We start from the raw sequence: 25,118 nt of genomic DNA, 5'->3' as shown, positions 1-25,118 counted from the left end.
TCCATTCATCCATCCACCTACCCATTCATCTGTCTACTCAGTCACCCATCCATCCATCCACCCACCCATCCATCCATCCATCCATCCATCCATCCATCCACCCACCCACATATCCATCCCCTACCCATATATCCACCCACTGACTGCTCTACCCGACACCTGTCCACTCAACCCCCCCACCCATCCACCTACCTACCTACCCGCCCTCCCCCCAGCCCAGGGAGCTGCCATCTTGTCAGGGGGGCTGGGACGTGGAATGATGTTGGGGTGTCACTGTTAGTGAGGGGGAGAGGGAGGCAGGGGGAGGGGAATGGGTGCTCCTGAGGCGGCCACCGGAGACCCGAAGCCCCCCCGAGGCCGGGACAGCCTCCCCATCTGCCTCTTCTCGTGGCCGACCCCCTCCTCGCCTCCTTGGGGAAGTGCCACCTCTCGGGAGCGGGCCACCTGCCCACGCGGATGCCTTGACGTTCTTTTCTCAGCCTCTTTTTCGGTCTCCTTCCTGGATCCTCCACCCCTCCCCCCTGATCCCGGAACCCAGACAGGGACCGATTCAGCCACAGCTGCTCCGGTTGGCATCTGAAAGTCCCCCAAGGCCCTGTGCTGGCGGCTTGGTCCCGGGGAGGTGCTGTGGGTGGTGGCAAGACCTTCAAGAGGCGGGGCCCAGTGGAGGTCCTCGGTCCCCGGGGCGTGTGCTCAGGGGAGCTGTGTTGGCTCCTCTGCCCTTGGCTGTGAGGGCGACTCTTTTGCTCCGCCATGATGTGCTGCCTCCCACAGGCCGAAAAGCAGCTGGGCCAACGGTGGACTGAAACCGCCCAAACCACGAGCCAAAATAACCTTTTTTCTTTATAAGCTGATTACCCCAGGTACTTGTTATAGTGACAGAAAGGTGACGAATGCACCGGCCTACTTCCTGTTTATACAGTGACCCTTGTTCTTAATCAATGTCAACCCTGATCATGGATCGAAACCAAGCGGTGGGACTCAGCGACAGTCCCACACCGCCTAACCTTGTCTGGGTCAATGCCAGATTGTGGGCTTGTCTTGTCCCCTAAGATGAGAGCAGACCTGCAAACTTCTCATCACTGAGTGACATTAGAGCATTTGGAGAGTCCCAGGGGAACACTCTGCTCCTGTGTTCATGGTGATGCCGGTGTCAACAAACCCACTGCACTGCCAGTCGTAAAAAAGGGCCGCAGTCCAGTCCCGTGCAGCGCATCGTACTTGATAATGGTGATGACCAGCCGTGGTGGTGGCTCGTCATCATTTTAGCGGGTGACCTGAGTACAACAGCAAAAGGCTGCTTCATGAAAACAGCAGGGGGGCTGGGGATGTGGCTCAAGCGGTAGCGCACTCGCCTGGCGGGTGTGCAGCCCCGGGTTCGAGCCTCAGTACCACATACCAACAAAGATGTTGTGTCCGCCGAAAACTAAAAGATATTAAAAACAAAACCAAATTGTAGGCTGCGTTCCTCACGCATCTCCTGTTAACTGAGACTCCTATCTGCATCCAGAGGCCACATGGAGATGGACCTGCCCCATCTAAATCTGGGTGAGCGCACCCTGTGACATTCACAGGACCATGCCACCCAGCCACCTGCAGGGTTCTCGTGACACGCCCCCATCCTGAAGCCAGGCATGACTGTGGATTGGGAGGATTGGGCAGGAGGGAGGGTCGGATTCAGAGGGAGCCACAAGTTCACACACCATCACAAGACACCCGGGGACAAGGTCTGAAACAGATTTTAGCCAAGAAGTAGCCAGGTGACAACCAATCCAAGGGACGGAGGCACGGGGCAAAGGAGAGAGCAGACGGGATGGGAAGCAGTCGGCTCCAGAGAGCTGGAGTCAGGGGAGAAGGGGGAGGGCCTGGGACCGCGCTCTCCGTGGAGGACTCTTCGACTCTTTGATTTTTAACTGAGTGCTGCGTCGCTTCAGTAAAAGTCAGAGTTTAAAAAAAAAAAAGAAAAAGCACAAAGGAAAAAACCCCGTTGCCAATCGTGTGGCTGCTCTGATCCTTCCCTGTAACATGCCCTAAAACGACCCCCCTCCCGAAGGCAGGCATTTCACAGGGAAATGAGCACCGCAGCTAGACTGGAAACACGTCAATCCCCTTGGCACGATAGTGACTTTAATGACAAAAATTGGGGGGAATATTTTACTTAATGATGTAGACAATGATGGATTCACAGGCTGCTGTCTCGCACTGATAGACACCGTGCCCTCCCCAGAGCCTCCTGCCGTGTCGTGGCGCCGTGTTTGCCTCTGGCAAGACCCTTGCTCCTCTCCTGGGGCTGCCTCCGTCTCCTCCAGTGTGGCCAGCCTTGCTGGACCCGGCGCATCTGCCCCTGTTCCAGGAACAAGAGACGACGCCAGGCAGCGGACACCAGAGGGGAAAGACCAGAGCAGGCCATTCCTTCCTTCCTGCAGTCAGTGAAAGGCGAACAGCCCTTCAGTGTGTGCCGGCCGGGGTGGCTAAAGGGGCTGGGTATAAAAGCATGAAAAATGAAAATCCCCTTTTCTATTGGTGCTCGCATTCTGGGGTGGGGGGAGCGAGGAAAAGAATAAAGATGATAAATCAGTCAAAGGAGCCATAAGAGAGACGTTATCCAATGCTGCGGAGAAAGCCCAGGGAGCGGGCAGGGAGTCTGGGGAGCGGGGCTGCGGTTAAGGGAGGCCAACCTCAGCCAAGCCCCGGAGCAGGTCAGACAGTGGGCCTGCCGATGTTTGGTGGAAGAAGAACGGAAAAGAACAGGGAACGGAGGGCGGCGCCCAGCTGGCTTGCACGAGGTTGGCCAGCGGCTGGAGAGCCAGGAAAGGGTGAGCAGGGCAGAGGTGAGGACAGACAGGAAGCCGGCGGGTCCCATCGGTTCCCAGAGTGCTCATTCCCGGGCAGGCTCCGGGGTCGGTGGCTGGCTCCCCAAATAAGCCAACGGAGAGTCCTGATGGCTAGCACTGGCCGATTTCCGCAGCGTCCAGGCTCCCACGGTAGCTAACGTGAAGCCGCCTACACCAGCGTGAGCTGCCGAGTGCAGAATTTGGGAAGAGACGGGCACACGGACCCCAGCACCTGGCACCACGTTGCGTGACCTTCTACCCTTTAATGCTCCCGCCCTGCCTCTGCGTTGGACAAGCTACGTCTTTTATATTTGAGGACTGGACACCACCCATCCGTGGCCTGTTTCTAAGTGAATGACCCACAGAGGTGCACACAGGCCACGTGGACACCAAGCTGCTCATTCCTCGGGCGTTATCTCGCTCTCGATGCTGGAGTTGGCAGGTTCTGTCTCCTCCTCAAGGTTCGGGTGTCTGCCCCCACCCCCCCGGGAGTTCTCTGAGCATCCCGAGTAGTGTCCTTGGCCTCCCGTCCCCAGCGCTTTCTTCACGGTACCCTGTTAACTTCTCTGTGTAGTCCTCATCACGACCCGAATCGGCTTCTCTACCCGTCTCTCTGGATGAAGACGACCGTGTTCTCTGATATCTGGCGCCTGGCATCGCCGCGTCCACTTCACATCCCTCACGGGGCCGGCACCTGGAGGCGTGTGTTTAACGGCTCTGGTGGCTGCCGTGTGGACTCTAACCTGGAGGCGTGTGTTTAACGGCTCTGGTGGCTGCCGTGTGGACTCTAACCTGGAGGCGTGTGTTTAACGGCTCTGGTGGCTGCCGTGTGGACTCTAGATACCCCCCCCCCCCCCCGCGTGGATCGAGGGACCTTTCTCCAGAGGGGACTCCTGAGGTGCAGCATGGGCCAGAGGTGTGTGCAGGGGGCAGCGTCCAGGCCCAGTGTCCAGGCCGGCCTGGCTGGACGTCTAGGGTGGCCTCAGGCCAAATGTCAGCCTCTGCTTAACGCCGTCCAGGACACCATACCAGAGCCGCCCTCTCTCCTGCCGGAAAGGAACAGCAGCTTCGGCAGGCGCTGGGGGGCCTCGGGAGGCTGCGCCTCACACTCAAGGTCACGTTGGAGAGGCCATGGGTGCTTGCTGGCCGCCTCCTGCCTCTGGCTCCTGTTTCCTGCAGATGTGGACCCGGGAGGGAGGCCCAGGGCCCGGCATTCCAAAAGGGGGGAGCAGCTGGAGCCCAGGGAGAGAGGGCGGCAGGCCCAGGTCTTTGGTGTGGTGGGATCCCCGCCCCAGCTTCTCCAGTGCCTCAGCTTCTCTAGTGGCCCAGCTTCTCCGGTGCCCCAGCTTCTCCGGTGCCCCAGCTTCTCTAGTGGCCCAGCTTCTCCGGTGGCCCAGCTTCTCCGGTGCCCCAGCTTCTCTAGTGGCCCAGCTTCTCCGGTGGCCCAGCTTCTCCGGTGGCCCAGCTTCTCCGGTGGCCCAGCTTCTCTAGTGGCCCAGCTTCTCCGGTGCCCCAGCTTCTCCGGTGCCCCAGCTTCTCTAGTGGCCCAGCTTCTCCGGTGGCCCAGCTTCTCCGGTGGCCCAGCTTCTCCGGTGCCCCAGCTTCTCCGGTGCCCCAGCTTCTCCGGTGGCCCAGCTTCTCCGGTGGCACAGCTTCTCCAGTGGCACAGCTTCTCCAGTGGCACAGCTTCTCTGGTGGCCCAGCTTCTCCGGTGGCACAGCTTCTCTGGTGCCCTGCAGCTCATCATTTCAAAGGCTATTATTTAAATAAAGGAAACAATGACCTTGACCTTTACCGAGGAGCTATCAACCAGAAGCTCCACGCGAGTCCTCAGCGGGCTCAATTAGGGACGGAAGGGATTCTGGGTCTGCTGCTCCCGGGAGAACAGCACAGCGCGGGCTGCCAGGTGGAGAGAAGGTCTGAGAACGTACAGAGATGCACTGGGCAGAGACCAGCACGGCATCCGGCCAGGCCGGCCAGCCAGCAGGCCTTCCAAAGCTGAGGGGAGCTAAGAAGGACACCCCAGTTTCCCCTGCTGATTGACAAGCCAAAGATCGACCAGCAGAGTGGGTGGAAGGAGGACAGAGCATTCCCCGAAGGACAGGCAACACCCGGCTGAAGACGGAGGCCTGGGGTCTAATTAGGCAGAGACCCACCTAGCCCCCACCTCGGGGTAACCACAGCCGAAGGGGTCCTTCCACCCCGACAGGGACATCTGTCCTGCCAAGATAGAGCATGGTGCTCCCTGTTGACACGGCTCAGCAGTAAGGATGTGCCTGGGAATTTCCACGGCAGATCCTTCAGGATTAAGGGATGGGGCTGGATCCAGCCATGCCTGAAGCCAGATACTCTTGGATTTTTACTTTCAAGAGCTCAAAACTTGTCTTGTTGATGCTCCTGCCCATTACAGTTTGGTTTCTGTCACTTGAGACTCAGAGTCCTAAATAAGACAGCGAGGGTCTCAGAGGCACCTTCTTAGGGAAGGTGGACCAGGAGGCCCTGATGCACACCCTGGGGCCGCCTGCACCCAGCAAGGTCACCTGTCACTTCCTGTCCCCGTCTCCCAGCCAGTGGTCGCGCACCCTGTGATCTGGGTCTCGGGTGGCGCTCTCCGTGGTTGTGGGAAACCTTGGAGGCCGGGTCAGTATCCCTCGTCAGCCGGGGTGGGGGGCTCACCAGCAGCATGGAGTGAGACAGGGGAGTCGGGGCCCCCCGGGGGACACGGGCCAGGCTGCCGAGACGCCCCGCCACAGGAAGCCGCCTCGGGCCACCTGGGACTCGCTCAGTCAGCACGAGGCACCTGGCGGCTTCTTTATGACGGGCAGAGTGGTGCCCTGGCTGGGGTGAGCCGGTGGGGGGCGCAGGAAGGAGGGTCGCGGTTCCCTGGGGGGGATCTGGGGTCAGGAAGTGTCCAGGGCAGGGCAGCAGCTGCAGCCCGGAGGGAGGTCCGAGGGCGTCGTGAGAGCCCAGGGCGGTCAGCAGCTCCGCAGGGGCCGCGAGGGGCAGCCGTGTGGACACGGGCGGGTGGTGGCTCCCGGGCGGACAGCACCCCATCTCCTCTCTGCAGGCTGCCTCTGTGGCTCCTGGGCACCTCCATGGACTCAGGCCTACTGAAGGAGCAGCCTCCTCGGGTCTGGGTGGACACTGGGCACGTCACCCACGTGGACCCTAAGAGCTCTCCCTGGGGCCTTTGGAGGGATTGGGCTCCTTCCTTGGGGCCCAGGTTTACGGGACCTGATTCTTCCCAAGGCCACGGGTCTCAAGGAAGTGAAGCCAACACCCAGGAAAAGCGTCAGTCTGTAAAGACGGGACACGGGTCCAGGAAGACACGGTTCGAGCCTCTGGATCCAGCTGTGCCTGAAGCCAACCACCCTTGGGTTTTTTTTAATAAGCTGCAGCAATACCCCGCCCCCCCCACACCTTGTTGTTAACCACTCTTCCCCTCCCGCGACCCAAAGAGTCTTGAGTGGCGTAGCCGCGAACAAGCCTCACGGCTGACCACTAGGGAATAAGGACTAGCGGCTTCTGCCTGCCACCAGCAAGGGCGGGGCTTTAGCAGAGGAGACCCTTGGGCAAAGTCGAAGCTGAGGGTGGTCACAAGGCCCTGGGGCTGCTGGGGTCCACTGGTCTCCCCAGCTCCCTGGCCCCGTCAGCTCCACAGGCTGATCCTGCTGCCTGCTGGGCTCGTCGCCCTGTTTGCCCCCAACAACGTCCCTACTCCGGCGCGTGCATGTGACACACACACGCGCACGCACACGCACACGCACACGCGCACACACATGCACCACGACAAGCGGGCCCACAGCTACTCACCCCCTAAACCCAGCTCAGAGGACAAGAGCCCTGGGTCCCGGCCGCCCCACCCTGCCCCTCGTTCCTGAGCGCTCTGCACTCTCCTCCTGCCTGGCGCTATGATTCATGCCTGTCACGACTCACAGGGCCTCGGGGCACGGTGGCCTTGAGTGCCTGTCACAGTGTCAGCTGCCCGCTGGGTCCCAGTTCTCCTTGTTGCTCGCCAGCAGAACGCCTTCTTGTCTAGACATACTTAGCCCCAGAGGCTCATGATCAATGAAGCCCAGTGGGACATCCTACGGCCCTCACTTTCCCATGAAGCAGTGGGAAGGCTATGTGACCTCCTTCTGGCCAATGAGACATAAATAGAAGTCTCCTGAGGGCACTTCTGTTTAAAAAAGGGCAAATGTCACCATGGCTTCTGCTTTCTTCTTGCCTGAAATACAAGCACGTTGCCTGGAATGCCAGCAGCCATCTTGTGATCGTGAAGTAACTGAAAGGAGACTGATTAAGATGTCGAGGCCGGGTGACGGCTGATTTTGTTGAGTTGCTGCACCAACCTGCATCACTCACTGCTTGCGATTTAAGCTGCTTCAGGTCAACCTTTCTGTAACCGTCAACCGAAAGCATTCATGATGGATGTGATAGGTTCTTTTTCTTTGGGTGGGTGGGTGGGGTGGCTAGGAACAGCTACCCCAATTTCCCATGGCCAACTTCGCTCCCGAGAGTCCGGACTCTCTGTCCTTGGCTCTGGAACTCTGTGGAGAGGAGGAATCAATCCCAGAGATCACGTCTCCCCTCGCAGACCAGGAAAGATCTAATGACCCAGCGACTGTCGTAATTATTCCATCCAATTGATCAGCAGCGGCTGCCTCGCCGGAGCAGCTTCCCATTGATAATGAGCAAGGCGCTTACTGTTGATACTTAAATGACGAACACGGACAACAAGACGGTTGAAGTGGGACCTCCAGGGCCCTCATGTCTGCCCGGTGACGCGCGTTTGGCTGTGTTCTTTGTGTTGTCTTGTCCCCTTTCTTCCCTAAGGAAAAGAGAAGGCGCTGATCAACCTTAAATCCGAGGATCACAGTCCTGAAGGATCCCGGGCTGCGACGGGGTTCCAGGGCCGGTGGAGAGACAGACGGCTGCGTGTGTCCGTCCAGGGCGTGGCGGGCGGAGTGGCGGTCCTTCTGCTAACGGGGTCCTGCGTTTCCGGCTCCTTCCTTCACCTGGATCCTCCTGCTAAGCCCGCGAGAAGGGGCTCAGCCAACACTTACTGGAATCCAGGAGGAAGCCCCAGGACGGGCTCTGTCCCCCGCCAGGAAGGCCGTGCCCAGGGCGAGGCCAGCGTGAACCTTGCTGCTCCTGAATCTCAAAGGTCAGATGGCGCTTCGTCCAGAAAACCAGAGGCCACCGGCAGAAGGGGCCTCGTGGGCATTCTGGGATGGCCGCGGGCGGGTTGCCCCCCACCAGGGCCAGGGCCTGTTTCCAAAGAGACCCTTCTAGAACCTTCCCTCAAGTCCCATCACGGCTTAAGGAAAAGAAATCCCTTCATGTCCCCCAGGCCTGGGGCACAGGGGGAGGCGGACGAAGTCCCTGTCCCCGGAGTGCTCAGCCCTGGACTGGCTTCCTCTCCCGCTGGTCACCAGCCTGGCTGGGCCCTGCAGCTGGGCGCGGGGAGGACCCAGGAGAGGGGAGGGCACAGGAACTCGCCAGGAACCCCCGCGAGCGGGCGAAGGGGCCCGGTCTCACTCGCGCTCACCGTGAGCCTGGGCTGGTCCAGGGACAGACGCTGAGACCTGGAGGACACCCGGAGGCCAGCCCCAGCTCACGGAGCCCCGCCTGGACCCAGCCCTGCTGGCCGCGACCCCCAGCCTCATTCCTTTCACAGTGACACCGGTCACCTGAGGCCTGAAGCCCGGACTCAGCTTCCTCGCAGGGGACACCGTGGTGACACACACACAGGGTTCCTCCTGTCATAGGTCCAGGTCAGGGACGTCCAGGCCACGGCCTGCAGCAGCTATGCTGGGAAGTCCCAGTCGCGGCCTGGGAGGAGCCAAGTGTCCAGCTTGGGGACAGAGGGGCCGGGCAGGGGCCCAGGCACCTCAAGCAGGGAGGTGATGCCCTGGGAACAGGGCACCTGCCACCCTCACAGAGCAGCATGGAGCCCTGCAAGACTTTCCTGAGGTTCCCCCCAGCTCTGGGGTCTTGGGGAGCCGGTGCCGGACGCTGTGGCCGGACGCAATCGCGGAGGACGAGGCCTCCCCGACGGGTAACGTGAATCTGTTTGACAATTCAGAAGTCCCCAGGGTAAGTCCACGCGGCCAGCCTCGAGGGAATGCCCAGCAGTGAGACGCATTCCCACCTCAGTGGCACCTGGTGACGCCGAGGGCCCATCTCCAGCTGCTGGGCGTTGTCCCTTCTCTCCCTCCGCCCCCTGGGGGCACCTACGTGGGGCTCCTCCAGGAAACTCATCCGGGTAAAGCCAGCCGCAGGGGGACGCGGGGCTGCAGGGACCTGTTCTCCGAGGCCTGAGCCCTGGGTGAGGTCCTGCTGCGTCCTGCTGTGAGGCTGCAGTTGGGCTGTTTAGCCTCTTAGGGGCTCTTAGGTCCAGCGGCCCGCCCGCCCACCCAGAACAGGTTCACTGAGCGCCTACTGTGTGCCAGGCCTCAGGTCAGGGGCTGGAGACTCCTGTGCATCCTTCTGCTGGGAGGTTGCACCAGAGCTGACCTACGCTGATCAGCGGGGAGGGAGCCTGTGGTCTCAGAGGCCTGGGAGTGGACAGGCGGGTCAGGAAAGCCCGCCCTGGAGAGTCAGTGACGAGCAGGTCAGGTTCCGGAAGCTCGGGAGCAAGGGTACAGATGCAGCGGGGGGATTAAGGGCACAGGCTTTAGGGATGGACACCCTGGCTCCAATCACAGCTGCACCACTTCCTGGCTGTGTGCCCTTGGGCAGGTGACTCAGTCTCTCTGTGCCCCGGTGGGCTACTCTGGAACATGAGGGTGATGAGACAAGAAGTCTGCTTACTGGGATTTGGGGCAGGTGACACTAAGTGCACAGGAAGAGGCCCTGTGCCTGGACAGGGGATGGTGCTGTCACTCGGCATCTGGGCTGAGAGGGAGCTCGGGGACCCTGGTTTAGAAGGAGTCCACCCGGTGGGCGGTTCTGAGAAAGAGGAGGAAGGGAAAACCAGAGCAGGGTGGAGGCAGAGGGGCGTCCCTTCTCTTCTTACTGTCGTTAAATTCACTTAAACATTTAAAAGCCCGAGCCCTGCGGCCAGGCAGGCGCTCCACCCCCGAGCCCCTCCCGCCCGGCGGTTTCATTTTCTTAATGGCCACGAGAGATGCGGCCTGGACGGCCGGTCAGGCGGGGGCTGCACAGGGGACAGGCCAGGGGGCTCCTTGCTGTGGCTGCAAACTCACCCCCAGGTCCTGCCGGCCGCCCCCAGCTGCACACGGTCCTGCTCCCTGCCTGGTCCTGGACACTGCAGGGGGCCCAGCCCGCACCTCTCCTGCGCCCTGCACCGTCCCCCGGGCTCTCTCCGAGTTCTAGCTGAGCCCTGGGAACAGGTCCCCTGTGGAGCCCTTTGCCCATCACCCAGTTTGCGTGGGCGGTGGCTTGGGGACCAGGACGCTGACCACACACCTTTGCTACACAGAGGACAGACCACCAGGTGGTAGAGATGACCACTGACCAATCCAAGGAGAACAGCCAAGGAACGGTTTCAGTGTCCATCAACCCACGAGAGAATGTGGCTCGTCACCAGGACCCAGCGCTGTTCAGCCACAGAAGAGGAGAGTCCCGCTGAAGCGCCCTGTGCCCCGTGGGACCAGCCAGGCTGACCAGAGCCACGGGTCGCGCTCACACACGGAATATCCAAAAGTCGACCGCACGGAAGCTGAGGGAATGGGGGTGGCCAGCGGCTGGGCATCGGGGCTGGGAGAGGCTGGTCAACGTGCCCGTCCAGCTGGACAGGACTCGGAGCTGGCGGGCACGTCACACAGCGCGTGGAGCGACAGCAGCCGCGTGCTGTGGATCTCAAAAAGCTGGAGGGAAGGGTCTTGGGTGTTTTCAAAATAAAGAAGTGAAAGATGCTCGGGAGATAGTTATGTTTCATCGGGTAACACATGTACACGCGTGTACGTTGGGCACACGGCGACGCACGTATCGAAGCATCCCGCGGGACTCGTTAATCTGTAACCTTTCCTTGCAAATGAAAACCGCTCTAAGATTCCATCTCACTGGCGTCAGGAGGCAGCGAACAAGAACACAAACACAGTAAGTGCTGGCGAGGATGTGGGGAAAGGCACTCTCCTACGCTGCGGGTGGGGCTGCAAGTTGGAGCAGCCAATACGGAAAGCAGATGGGAGATTCCTTGGAAAAGTCGGAATGGAACCACCCTTTGACCCAGCTGTCCCACTCCTCGGTCTATACCCAAAGGACCTAAGAACAGCGTCCTACAGGGACGCAGCCACATCAGTGTTGTAGCAGCACAGTTCACAATAGCTCGGCTGTGGAGCCAACCCAGACGTCCCTCAGTGGATGAGAGGATAAATAAAACGTGTCACCTATACGCAGCGGAACATGAGTTGGCACCAAAAGAGAGGAAAACCCTGGCGATTGCAGGTAAATGGGGGGCGTTGGAGGAGATAATGCTGAGTGCAGTTGGAAAATCCCCCCACACCAGAGGCTGAATGTTCTCTTTGACATGAGGACGGTGACTCATAATGGCCATGGGGGGAGCCCGGGAGGAGGGGGGAGACTCTAGACAGGGCAGGGGAGGGAGGGGTAGGAAAGACGGTGGGGTGAGCTGGACGTCTTGACCCCGCGTACACGTGTGAGGACACGATGGTGTGAAAACGTCGTGCACAACCAACCAGCGACTGGAGAGATGGTGCTCTGTGTGTGTAACAGGAAATGAGCACCTTCTGCCACGGTGTATAACAGATTAGAATAAATAGATGATTTAATTAAAAAAACGGGACATTTCTTGTGTTTTTATGTAGCGGCTAAAAACGAATTCAAATAAAAAAAACCGGGGAGCATCTTCAGCCCCGGGGTCAAGTTGGAGCTCCCAACAGGTCTGGGCACTTTGCCAGCGGCCATCCGGGCGCAGGGCCTGGCGGGCACCAAGAGAGGGTGGCGGCCAGCGGGGAAGGAGTTAAGTCCCCGAGCAGGACGGCCAGTGCAGCCCGCGGAGCAGTTTTCTGCCAAAATATTTAAAATGGAGCAGCTGTGCGCGGGCAGGGCTGCGGAGCGCCGTGGAGCGCGAGCGTGAGTCTGAATCCCTCCCGCTCGGCATTGGGCAGGCGGTGTGGTGGCTCCACACCCATTATCTTCCCGAGCAGAGGCTGAAGGGTCCTTAGGGCCCCTCGCATGAAGGATGCATTCTCCTAGAGACACGGTTTTCATAACCACCCCTCCCCCTCCCCATTTCAGAACGCCAAGCCCCGTTCCAATGGCCGGGGCTGCCGGCCGGGTGCGAGGCCTCTGCAGCCAGCCTGCGAGGCGCTGATGGCTTCTGACTTTCTCTGGGTTCTCCAGGCCAACCGTATGCAGAGAGGAGGAAGGGAGGCTAGCCCAACCCCAGGACCGGCAACAGCCTGCCGACATCACTGAGTCCTACTATGTGCCAGCCACCGAGTAGCTTCTGTGGCCACAGGAGGAGCAAGCTGCTAAGGAGGTGGCCGCAGAATGCTCGTGCCACCTCGTGCCGTCTGGCCCCCTGCTCGTTTTGTGTCTTTGCTGGACCGGAGGCTTGAGGAGCGGCCCAGAGGGAGGAGCGTTTGTTGACTGACTGACGGTTCAGGGTGCTTGGGAGGGACAGGAGGCTGTCTGGGGCTGGGATGTGGTCACGCAGCCTGGCCTCCTTGGGGCTGGTAGAGGGGATGCGGTGGAGCCCAGGACACACCGCTCGGGCGCGTTATCAGCACAACCAGGTTATAGAAAAGAAAGTGCTAGACCTTCGTGGTCCGTGTGAGAACCAGTGTGCGGGGAGCTGGCACGCTCCGCCAGGGCAGGAAGACAGCCCCGTTGTGGGGCACACCAGCAGCGTCCACGGGGACAGGACGTCTCCTAAAGGCTCAGCTCTTGGAGCCCGGGTAAACCACCTCTGTAAACCGCGGCCTCCCGTCCGGAAAGTGGGGCCCATGCTGCCTAGCTCTTAAGGTGACAGCAGACTCCTACGATGGCCCTGTCCACCTCTGTCCCAGAGTCACAGTCTAGGACATCCCTTCCCTTTGAAGGTGGTGAGATCACACACACGCACACACACGCACACACACGCACACACACACACACACGTGCACACGCACACACACACACACACACACACACACACACACACACACTGGAATCAGCGGTCCATTTACCTCTACGGAGGCGTCTAGATGTGTGTGTGTATCCGTGGTCTTTCCTCTTCATAGGTGCACACTTAGCCATCTACCTCCACCTCTCTGTCCTCCCGTGTGCATGTATGTACAGCACATGTACATATGTACGTCTGTGTCTCCACGTCCGCCCTCTCCCCGCCCGCCTGCATGTCCTCCCTGACCGGCTGGCGTGGACACACTGGAGGGATTCTGCTTTCTGATCCCTTGGAGCTGCAGGTGTGCGAGGAAGCCAGGAGCCCTGGGCAGCCCCGGACTCGGAGGCTCATCCCTGGGGGGCCGTCAGCGTGAGGCAAGGCCCCTGCTCCCAGGAATTCCCACGACTCGGGGAACCCAGGACGAGTCCTCCCGGTGGAGCCTGTGGATGAGAACACAGCCAGCCACCGCCCGGGGCCGCCGAGCAGGACCGAGCAGAGGACCCCACCGCACCCTGCTGGCCCTCCCGGCCCACAGGCGCCGTGACGAGGCGTGTGCGGCACGAAGTCCCCCGGTTTGTAGCAGTCTGCTCACAGGGACAGAAGGCTCACAGCCTCCCGTAGAGGGCTCCACTGAGCACCTGCTGTTCACTGGACAGACCCCAGGGCTCTGCCTTCCTCCTTGACCTTGCTGAGTTCCACATGCCATGGCGGGTTGGTGCCATCTTGTACCCAGCCTCCTGTGCGTCCCTAGCTGGGGACGGGCGGTCCTGGAGGCCACTGAACCCTGCTTCTGTCCCCAGGCCTGCAATCCGGACAGGGGAAGGTGGGCACGGCGTGTCCCAGCGCCACACCGCATCCCCTAGGCTGGGTCCAACGGGGGGCGGAGACCCGCTTCCAGGATGGCTCACCCCCATGGTGGGCGGGGTGCTGGGGCTTAGCTGGGGCTGTCGCCCTTGGGCCCCGGCTTCTCTCCCTGTAGAGCTCTCCGTGGGGCTGCTCGGGTTGTCGCTCCCAACGATGGCGAACAAGTTCCAGAAAGTTCAGGCGGAAACCACAGGGAAAGGGGATTAGATTCCACCTCTTCACAGAAGGGGCAGCAGAGAGCACATGGCCATCTTTAACTTGCCACCTCCGTTTTACAGACGAAGAGTCTGAGGTTCCGGGAATCCAGTCCTTTTGCAGAGTCCGCAGTCGGAGAGGGGCGGATTTTAAATCCGGACTCAGCTACGAGTTAAGCTCCACGTACAGATTCTTTCTCCTCCACCCAGGAGCACTTCAAACCAGCCAACCAACGCCAACGGCTGGTTGGGTTAGCTAATAGGGCATATCGTCAGGAAGAGGCCCAGAAAGGCCATTAGAAATAAGACCGGGTTTGAATTTCTTAAGACTCTCTGAGTCTCCCCGAGCATTCCACCTCTTTTCTGGAGGCTAACCTTGGCCCAAAGCTGCAGAGACCATAACTTTATCAGAGCAGAAACGGGGGATCTGGAATAGAAAGCTAGTTCCTGAATTTGTCAATGATTTCTGTCTTCAAGCTCTCTTATCCCACTACCCCTTTGCTGAAGACCAGTTGGGGACAGGCGGATGCCCTGTGCCTAGTGCATCTGTGCAGTTGTTCAGGATGTGCACGGCATAAGGAGACCAACTGAGGGGTAAAGGGGATTGAGATCTAGCCTGAGCTCCTCTCCCAGGCCGTGTAATGGTCTGGGGACTGAGGATCAGGGCAGCATTTCTGAATCTGCACAATGGCGCCTCTGCCGGCCCATACTGGGTTCCGTCCCCAGCACCAACTAAATGAATGAATGAACGAGAGAAAATAAGCCAATAAATAAGGAATGAAAACCACGAGAAAGAGCGTCAGGAAGTCGCTGTGAACTCTCAAGTGCTCAAAAGGGCAAATTATTCTCAGCCAAACAAACTTTCAGACGACTTCATTTAAAGTACCGACGCGCAATTAGGCGCTGCGCAAACCGTGTCATCGTTTTCATGTCCCCGCTCAGCAGCTCCAGCCTGCCCCGGAGTGGCTCTCTCCTCCGCAGCATCCCCGCCCTCTCAGGATTTATTTGTGTGGAATCAACTTGTGGATTTTCCCTTGAATGAGACTCAGCGTTTGGAGCTTGATTGATGGCGCGAGTTGACGAACATTTGGGAACCACGCGGCGACACAAACATAAATATCACAAGTGGCGGCTGAAGTGTCACTCCCCCGGGGACACGGCAGGACCTCGTCCCCCCGGGGGACACGGCAGGACCTCGTCCCCCCGGGGGACACGGCAGGACCTCGTCCCCCCGGGGGACATGGCAGGACCTCGTCTGTGTCGGGGTTTTCTGACACGGGCGGGCGCTGTGGGGTGGGGGTGGGGGCGGGGGTGGCGGATTCCTGGTGGCCACATCCCATGTGGCTTCCAGGGGAGGAAAGGCCGAGAGGTTGAGTGTGGTTTCTCGCTGGAAAGAAAAAGACATGTTTCGGAGGCCACCAAGGAGAAGCGGGGTGCCTGATGTAGTCACTCAACCAACCTTGGCTGAGCCCCGACTAAGTGCCGGGCACTGTCCAGGTGTTGGGGACAGTGCAAGGAGAAAGACCCCTGGTCTCTGTCCCTTCAGAACGTACAGCCCAGGACCGAGAGGAGACAAGGAGCCAACAGACAAGCAACAGAAGAGAGATCCAGCGGTCACAGGGACAGTGAGGACAAGGAAGCCAGACACGGGCGGGGTGGGGGGGTTGAGGTCCCCCTGAGGGAGCGTCCTCAGTGTCCCCCACCTGGTCGTGGCGTCGGGGGACGTCCTCAGACCCAAGGTTCTCAATGGGGTGATTCTGCACCTTAGGGGCCCCTGACAGCTCACGTCTGGAGTCATCCTTGTGGCTGGGGGAGGTGGTGGCGGCTGGCACCTGGCAGGCCGACGCCCTGGACGCTCGGCACGTCCCGCAATCCACAGGACAGACCCGTGTCAGCAGAGGATCCAGCCCCAACGGCCCAGGTGCCGAGGCTGGACCCCTGGGCTGGCTCACGGCAGACTCTCCAGCAGCCTGGAGGACGGGGCTGGGTCGCAGGGTGCCCGAGGACACTAACCACAGAGGGCTGAGGAAGTGGACCTTCAGGGAGGACCGAGGTCACCCTGCTGCCCCGGGCTCCTGGATGTGTCTTCCAGGAGCTGACCCGGTCACAGCTGCCCCTCCCGGTGCTACCAGGGAGCCCTGTGTGGCAGCACCCGACTGACGGGCAGGGAGCCTCCGGAGCCCTCTGAAGCGCCCTGGGCGGCTGGGGCAGTGGGCAGCAGAAGTGACCGTGCCTGGTGCCGCCCTCTCGCTCTCTCGGGGGTGCATCTGCTCGGCCCAACCTGGACTGGGCGTGGGCCTGCAGTGACCGGGGGTCCTCAATGTGTGCCTGGAACTTTCAGGAACACTGAGCTGAGAGACGCTTTGCCCCTCCCCCTCCAGGGTCTTCGGGGAGCAGGGACTGCGAATTGTCCCCAGACTGCCAGGCCTCTCCCAGTCACGGGCACTTACAGAATATCCCTGCCCCCGCCCCCCCAGCTCCCCCCCAGCTCCCCCCACCCCAGCACCCCCCCAAGCTCCCCACCCCAGCTCCCCACGTCTGGCCAGAGTCCGTTTTCCCAGCTCTCCCTGCAGCGACGCTCAGTCCCACGGCGTGTTCTGACCAATGAGAGCCACCCACTCAGGATGACCAGGCCAGACGGGCGTGGATGCAGCCTGTTAGAGAGGAACCTGAGGCTCTTCCCAGAGCCAAAGCAGTAGGAAGGACAGAGCAGGACCCCATTCTGAACCTGGCTGTGACCAGAGCTCACGGCCTTCACCCCTGCTCAGGGCCTGCGCTTCCTCCAGGCTCTGGGCTGCTGACTCTTCCGGGACCCGAGGCCTCTGTGTCACCCTCAAGAGGAAAGGGAGGGCTGGGCGCGGTGGCGCACACCTGTCATCCCAGCGGCTTGGGAGGCTGAGGGAGGAGGATGGCGAGTTCAAAGTCAGCCTCAGCAACAGCGAGGTGCTAAGCAACTCAGTGAGACCTTGTCCCTAAATAAAATACCAAACAGGGCTGGGGTGTGGTCAGTGGTCCAGCACCCTGGGTCCAATCCCTGGTACAAAAAGCAGGGAGAAAGGGACAGGGAGGAGGAGGCCTGGGTGGGGGCGGGCGGGCCATCGGGGCTGATGGCCAGGGGAGGCTGAGGGGTGGTGGGATTCGGCCTGCATTCCCGGCTCTGGTCGTGGTGCCCAGAGGTTGATGGAGCCTCTCCTGCACTCCCAGCTCACGCGGCCCGGGCCAGCTGTCCCCTCTGGGCCCATGAATCCTCTGTCCCAGGCACTGGAGTTCCGGCAAAGTCTCAGGGCCCGACCGAGTTCCTTCATCCCAGTGTGGCCCTGACTGACCGTCCCTGTTGCCCAGTCCTGGCCCCTCCGAGCCTCGTGGGCGACCTCTTCTGTGGACTTGGAGAGCCTGGTCCTTCCCTTTGAGTCAACCCCCTGTGCCCTGTGCTTCCCAGGGCTGGACCCTTCCTTGCCACAAAGACCCCCGCCCAGTAGAGCAGCCGGGGCCAAGAGCAGAGTGACAGCACCTGCCGTAGGCAAAGGCGGGTCACGTGTCCACCTGACCCTCTGTGAGCCCTGGAGCTGGGCGGGGCGACCCTCCCTCAGCCTGGGAGGGAGGGCCAGCGAGGGGCTGGCCAGAGGGAGAGGGCCAGGGGACAGGGCTCCTCCTGATGGATTCGGGGCAGTGAGTGGGTTCAGGTAAAAGGCTCCCGGGTCGGATCTGATTGGCCTAAGTCCTGGCCCGTGGATTGGGTCTTGCGGCTGTCCACCAGCAATGGCTGCCAAGCCCCCGTGTGGAGCGCCAGTCCCCTGGAGGAGGCAGTGACGCGAGGCCGGGCACCCCTCTCCGGGCCCCTGAGAGCCGTGGGGGGAGGAGCAGCTGTCGGCTCTGAGGGACCCGGGGGGCGGGGGTCCGGGCCACTTGGACTCTGCCTCGTGACTGAGCAACACTCAGGAGGGCAGCCCCGGCCACGGCGCAGGGCCCGCGGGCAGCTGCCTGGGGGACCTCCCAGCTCAGCAGTCTCCCTCCATTTGGGATCAGGCGGAGGACGGTGGCTTCCACACCTTGTCCCCTGGTTCTCCAGGGACCTCGGGCGCATGGGCTTCTTAAAACATGCTCCTTGTTGGAGCATCATGATCGTGCATCGCGAGGTGACGATGATCGCGTTATAGTTGGGTCATAATCGTGCATCGTGCACCTCGTGGTCCCCCTCTTCCCCTCCCCCGCGCTCCTTCTCTGATCTGCTGATTGATCCGTTTTTACTGGAGCGTCCTAGAGAGACCTCAGGTGACAGTCACCGTGGAACATTCCCATTTGTACACAAAGGTACACGGAGTTCTGGATCCTTAGGATCAGGGCCCACCAGGGCACTGGGGACAGAAGGGGATGGTCAGGTCTGGCACTGGCCAGACGACAGGACCACCCATCAACCAGGTGGACAGCAAGAGACCGTGGTGGAGAACCGGGTATGCTGGGATACCTCTGCGGACCCCCTCCTGGGTGACCTGGGACCACCCGCCTCTCCTCCCCAGCCTCAGTTTCCTCATCTGTTAGATGTCAACGGTCTCCTCACCGAGACACCACGTGGGGGCAGAGAGGCCTGACCAGGGCAGCGAAGGCCACCGTCCTCAGTGAGCCGCAGCCATGACGCGACAGCAGGCAAACTGCTTCAGACACGATCTGCTTCTGTCCTCCTGATGAACGCCTGGCAGGGAGGCTGGCTGGGGAGCAGTGTGTCCAGGCTGGCCGTGGAGCATGCGGCCTGGAGAGGCCAGTGGCTCTCCTGAGCCCCACATGGGTAGGGACAGGGCCAGGACTTAGGTCAATGCCGGTACTCCCAGGTCAGTCGCGTCCATGAGAGAAGAGTGCGGCTGAGGGTTCGCTCTGCACCCGCCCCTCACCCCGTCCACCCTCCTGTTTAACCCTGGGGCGAGGCCGGCTGGCCGGACCCGAGTCTTCACACAGACTCTCGGCTCGGAACCGCTCATGCTGCTTCGGGGTCAGTCCTGGGTGCTCCTGCTGGGATCGAGGGCTGCTCCACCTCCTCTTCCCGAATCCAGGTCTCAGACTTCCCACACGGGGCTCAAGTGCCCAGGACCCAAGTCCTTCTCCGTGTGCACAGACGCCCTGAGACGTCTCCGTGACTCAGTGGAAGGCACAGGCCGGGGCTCCTGACTTCAGGATGGCCTTTGGGGACAGCTGCCGTCTCGTGCCGTTTTATCAGCTGCATGAAGACCCGGGAATGTGCTCCAGGAAAGGAATCCGGGTCGCTCTCCACGGCTCCCCCTCAGTGCTGTGGACGATCCCAGAAATGAAACTGAGCTGTGCAGATTTTAGAAATTGAGCTAAAGCTGAAAGTTCTTGGGGGGTTTCCCTAGACAGTCCCACCCATTGGTTGATCATCTCCTGAGCCCCCCTCCCACGAGGAGTTTTGTTTTCTGGACATCAACTCGGTCTGATGAGGTTAATGGGGGCGCAGCAGGCGACGACTCCACCCACAGAGCTGGCTTGGGCCACCTCTGCTTCTGGTTACTTTAACAACTGGACCCGGTCCCCTAAAAACCGAATGGAAGCCACCCTTGGACCTGAGGCTCCTTTGTTTTCATTTACTGAACGCGGACCCTGTCCGTATTCTAAAGACGTCGCGGGTGTCACCGTTTCCTGAATGATTTATCCTGGCTAATGAGAGCTCCAAAAGCTAGCGAATCCGAAAGCAGAACAGCCTCCCCCCACCCCGCCCCGGGTCCCAGATGAAGACTTTCCGGGCAGAAGGGATGAAGACCCTCATTTCTGCAGCCTCACGCCTTTTAGCGAAGGCACTTCGCGTCACCCCGGCCAGCATTCACTCACGTCTCCTCTCGACACCAGGCCCACAAGGCAGAATCCAGCTGGTGTTCAGAGGGAGTATTAGGCAGGATAGGAGAGGCTGCAGTGCGGTAACAAGCAGCCCCGCCAATGTCAGCTTCGTCACAACCGACAGTTATTTCTCACTGGGTCTCCATTCGTCTAACTCTTGAAAATGAAGCCGAGCTCCCACCTCGAGGGCTATTCATTTCTGTGTGGGAGGGAGGTTTCCTGGGTGACATTTTCAAGTAGCTTGGCTGCTCTGCCACCTGATTAATTCCTACTTTACGTCGAAGGACCCCACGAGACGGTGAGCTCTCCACTGAGAGAGCAGCCCATGCAGGGGAGAGGCCTGATTCTGCTCTTTCCCACTTGCTGGATGGACCAGCACCGGCCAAGTGCGGAGCAGGCGGTCCAGGCTGAAAAGCGAGGCACAGCGGACCGAGGCTCAGGGAGGAATTGGAATCCTACCTCTGACACACGCAGGCTGTGTGACTTGGACGGTTTTTTTAACCTCTCTGTGCCTTGTTTTTCTCTTTTGTAAAGTGGGGGAAATAATAGTCCCCCTGTCTTGCTCTGTAAGGTAGGAGCCTTAGGGCCCGTCTAGTGCCCAGAAGAGTCCCTTGCCATACCGTGGGCACGACGTTAGTGTTTGACATATAAATGACGAGTGTTGGCGTCTTTTGAGTCTGGATGTAGGGACTGAACTAAAGATCATGTCACGACTTGATGAGGTAGACATGCCACCATTATCATTTTGCAGATGAGGACACGGAGGCCGGGAGGGGTGACTTTTCTGGGGTCTGGTGACCAGCCATGTGTCGTGTGCCCACAGGGATGTGTCTTAGGAAACGCACCAGTGGGCGAGTCTGCTGCTGTGTGGACGCCACCGAGTGGACTCGCGGGAGCCAAGGCACCGCCACACCAGGGGGCACTGGGAATCGTCCAGCTCCACTGTAACTGACGGGGACACCCGGGGACGTGCCACGGACCCAAACGTCTCGTGGTACGTGACCGTAGTCGGAGGTGGCCCCAGGATTGGGGGCTCAGACTCTGGGGCGGACGCTTGGCCTCGGAGCTACAGACCCTGTCCCCGAGAGCCGTGCTTGCCCTGGGCGACACGGCCTTCCTCACCCTCGGCCACAGGTGCCGCTGGACCTGGCCGCGCTGCCGGAGGCCTCGGGGCGACATCTGCTGTCCCAGGCCGCAGCCGCTGCCACGCACCAGGCTCTGCTCCAGGGCCCGCAGTCCAGCCAGCAGGACGAGGACCGGCGCCCAGGGGCTGGCGGCCGGGTGGGAAGGTGGCCATGTGGCTGTCACAGCAGGTCTTCAAGCAGGACAGGGACAGGACAATGGCCTCACGCAGGTGTGGGCCTGCAGGGGCTTGACCTCGGACTGGGAAACCCGGGCTGGGGGATGGGTCCCTGGCAGGACCAGGCCCAAGGCGGACAGTCCTGGAGTGAGGGCTGCAGCGGTGTGACACGGAAGTGAGACCGTGGACTTGCAGACTCTTGAGGGTGAGAAGGGGCCAGGACCGAGTCGGGACCAAGGCCAGGCATTTCCCATCAGAGGGACCAAGTTCTGAAGGAACAGAGGAGGGGCGGGGCTGGCCCAGAAGGGGACAGATTCCCCCCAGGAGCTCACCACTAGGGAGCCGGACAGGAGGAGGACAGGCGGTAGGAGTCGCGGGATGGATATGAACTCGGCTGAGGATGAAGACCAGTGGGTGAGGACTCCCGCATGAGGCAGGCTCACCTCAGGGGACCTGTGAGCAGAGCCTGGGGGTTGGGAGTGAGGAGAGGAGCCAAGAGCAGCAGGTGCAAAGGCCCTGGGGTTGGGAGGGCTCTGCACTTGCCGGGAGCAACGACAGGGAGGTGCAGAATGGGCAGCCAGCGACAGAGGAGAGATGGAGACCAGAGAGGTTTCGTTTTGAACGACAGGCGAGTTTCCTGGGGCACTAGCACCTCTGCATTCCCAACCGTCTGGTTTAGATTAAAGCCAGAAATCCCCGTTGGGCTTCCATGAACAGGCGACCCCCTGGCTGACGCTTGGTGGCTGCGCTTATGAGAGGGCACTTGGAAGAACCTGCTTGGGGGCCTCCGAGGCCACCTCCAAGCCAGGCTGTGTCCTCGGGAGCCCAGAGAGAGCAGAGGCTCAGGTGAGGTTTCTGCAAATGGCACTTACATAACCGCTCGCGAACCAAAGGTCGGCCCCGCGGCGCGCTCACTGATCCCGCGGAGAAACCAATCTAGTTTTTAATTTCCTCAGGTGGACGCAGGCGACGCGGGGTCACGGCTGGCGGGGGTGGGGGTGGGGTGGCCCAGGACAGGGGCTTGTTTGTCGGAGGAGGAGTCACCCACAGGCAGCTGCCTGGGTCCCAGCACCCGAGTCTCACGGCCTCAAACACAAACGGGGCCTTTCCTGAGCCACCAAACCCCACAGGGCAAGGAAGGCTCCCAGCCGCAGAAGAAAGGGAGCATTCGCTGAGCACCTACTGTGTGCCACGCGCCCTCTACAGCGCACATCTAACACGTGGGCTCGCTGACCCTCCAGCAGCCCCAGGGCTGGGCTTCAACATCCTCACCCCACTTTACAGCAGGTGAACAGAGGCAGGGAGGACGGAGAGTTTGACGTCACGTAGCTGACAGGCGGCGGAGGTGGGTTTGAACCCAGCTGGACTGGCTCCCGACTCTCAGCCCCTAACCCTAGGCTGCCCGGGTGGGGAGCGCAGAGCCTAGCCACCAGGCCTCAGGAAGTGCTCCGAACACGGCACCTGCTCAGAGGGGGCCCTCCCTTTCCTCCCCTCCTCTGTCCAGCAAGTTCGGGCAGAGGCCTGATTGGCTTCCTCACTGTCTCTTGCTGGGGCCACTCTGGCCATCTCCTAACAGGCCCCTGCCTCCAGCCTTGCTTCCTCCACATCACGGTGGGGGGACCCCCCTGGTGTTCTCACCTGCCTGACAGCAGACAGGGGACTGTGAGAGTCTTGGGGGCAGGGATGGCGTGCTGCTCAGCATTCTGATGCTGTGACAAAATACCTGAGGAAAATGGACTTAAAGGGAAGAAAGGTTTGCTTTGGTCCATGGTTTCAGAGCCTTCAGTCCATGGGGGACTTTGGTGAGACAGAGCATGGTGGAGGAAAGCTGCCCACCTCATGGTGGCCAGGAAGCAGAGAGAGAGAGAGAGAGAGAGAGAGAGAGAGAGAGAGAGAGAGAGAGAAAGACAAAGAGAGAGAGGGAGAGGGGACCCCATTCAAGGGCACACCCGCAATGACCTAACCTCCCCCCACTGGGCTCCTCGTCCTAAAGGATCCGCCACGTCCCCATGGCACCACGGGCTGGTGACCAAGCCTCCAACAGGAGGCTTTGCCAAACCACGAAGATTCTCAGAACAGCAGAAGCCACCGAGCATTGTTGTGCCCTCACGCCCAGCACGGAACCGGGCACAGGGCGGGCGCTCAGCGGGCGGCCCCTGGGTGGGTGGATCAGCAGAGAAACCTGCTCTTGGCCCAGTGTCCCTGCTGACTCTCGTCCCCACCTGGCAGCCGGTGGCACCCGATCTCCGGGTGGGACGGAGGTTCTCGAAGGTCCCCCACGGCAGCGGCAGGAGCGGGGCCAGGGCGGGCGTCCTGCAGACGCAGTCACGGCCGTGACATCTGAAGTCCTCGGCCCTGACGGGGTCACCCAGCTAATGCGGCTGCTCCTGGGAAAGGCGAAGCCCGCCCAGTGGCCGGAAGATCCCGAGCAGCGGCCCGCGGCCACCGCCATCAAACCTGCGGCTGAGCGCAAAGCTGTGGGCAGGGACCAAAGGCTGCGGCTCGTCCCCTGCCCAGCACGTGGCGGGGGGGGGCCGGGGACAGGACGGTGGGGCCTGGGATGACCCAGGAGCTGGCCCCGCTCCATCACCACCCCCTGCCCTCCCAGGCTCCGGGGACAGAGTCTGCTCTTGCCGTCCCCAGGGGGTTCCTGGACATCTCCTCTGCCCGGTGACAGGTGCTCTGTGGGCGGTCGGAAGCAGATGACAGGCAGGTGTGCTGGGGGCCAGGTGGCATCCTCCACCAGGTCCCCAGAGTGCAGCCTGCCGGTCCCTGGGCCTAATGGAGCCCGAGGGGAGCTGGGGGCGGGGGTCCGGGCAGGTGAAGGGGCAGTGGAGAAAGGGTGGGCAGGGACAGGGCCCGAGTGACGCCCGGGCAGAGGACGCAGCAAGCGGAGGTTTCCACCAGGGAAACACCAGGGCCCCCGCCCAGGTCTCTCGCTGCCCAGCTGACAGGCAGGGCCCCAGCCTGCAGGCTCCGGTCCCCAGGTGAGGAGACCTGGGTAAACCACCGGAGCAAAGGTGTCCAGGCGGATCCACACGTGGACCAAGTGCAAAGAGGGAGGCTGATGGTCCAGAGCACCCCCAGGCCACGCCCAGGGCTGGGCTTAAGCCCAACGTGAGCGAGGAAGGAAGGGGCGGTGGGACGGTGAGGCTGGGAGCAGGGGGGGCCAGGCAGGTGACAGCGGGGCCCCCGAGCCCCCCCAGGAACCAGGAGCCCCTCAAATCCCCGGGAGGCTTCAGACCCTGCAGGTCGCGAAGCCCAAACCGCAGCTGGAGGGCCTTGAACAACCGGTGACAGTCACCAGATGACTTCCAGGCCACAGAACTGCCAGGCGCCTCACGTCCACAACGTGGCCTTGGCTTTTTAGGGCGCGGCAAATGCTCCGGAATCAGCCAATGGTGAATCGGGTTGTGCACCCCGCGAAGACACTAAGAGCCACAGAAGCGCACACGTGACCGCGGTGGGTTCCGTGGTCTGTGAATTACACTGCAATTAAAAAGACAGTGGCAAGAGCTCCGTATTCCATCTGTGTCCCTCCCCGGGGTCAGGACGTGGTGACCGGTTGCAGGACACCACCTTCTGCGGAGAGAATAACGCTCCAATGAGAGATCACTTGAAAGATGGCGGTCAGGGCGCGCCGTCTCCCGGGTCCCTGGAGCGATCGGAGCCAGGGAGGACAATCAGGCAGATGTGTGCACTGAGAATTGGAGACTCAAGTTCCCGTCCTCAGAGCAGGAACCAGGAAGAAGCCAAGGAAACAAATAACTTGAGGAGGCAGAATTCACCATGGGCGGGGGGAGGCCTGAGGCTCAGCTCCAAGGACACTCAGGGAAGGTGGAGCCCATCGGCCACAGGGACCAGAGAAGGAGAAGGAAAGAACGTGTCTGAGGTGGCCGGTGGCAGCCGGTGGTGGCCAATGGTGAGCATCCCGAGGGGGCAGCAGGTGGAGGCAGAGGAGGGAGGTCTAGGAGGCCGGCAGGCTCTGC

The 25,118-nt window shown here is 61.1% G+C and overlaps 1 protein-coding gene across 2 annotated transcripts in view; it reads right to left on the bottom strand.

Annotated features, from left to right (window-relative positions):
• Kazn (kazrin, periplakin interacting protein) overlaps nucleotides 1-25,118 on the bottom strand; it is an 892,501-nt gene that overhangs the window by 170,489 nt on the left and 696,894 nt on the right. The gene's annotated exons all lie outside the window — the stretch shown is intronic.

This window comes from Ictidomys tridecemlineatus, chromosome 11 (genome assembly GCF_052094955.1).
Source record: "Ictidomys tridecemlineatus isolate mIctTri1 chromosome 11, mIctTri1.hap1, whole genome shotgun sequence".
Lineage (NCBI taxonomy): Eukaryota > Metazoa > Chordata > Mammalia > Rodentia > Sciuridae > Ictidomys > Ictidomys tridecemlineatus.
The sequence above is the reverse complement of the archived record's forward strand: the minus strand, read 5'-3'. Positions and strand labels throughout refer to the sequence as shown.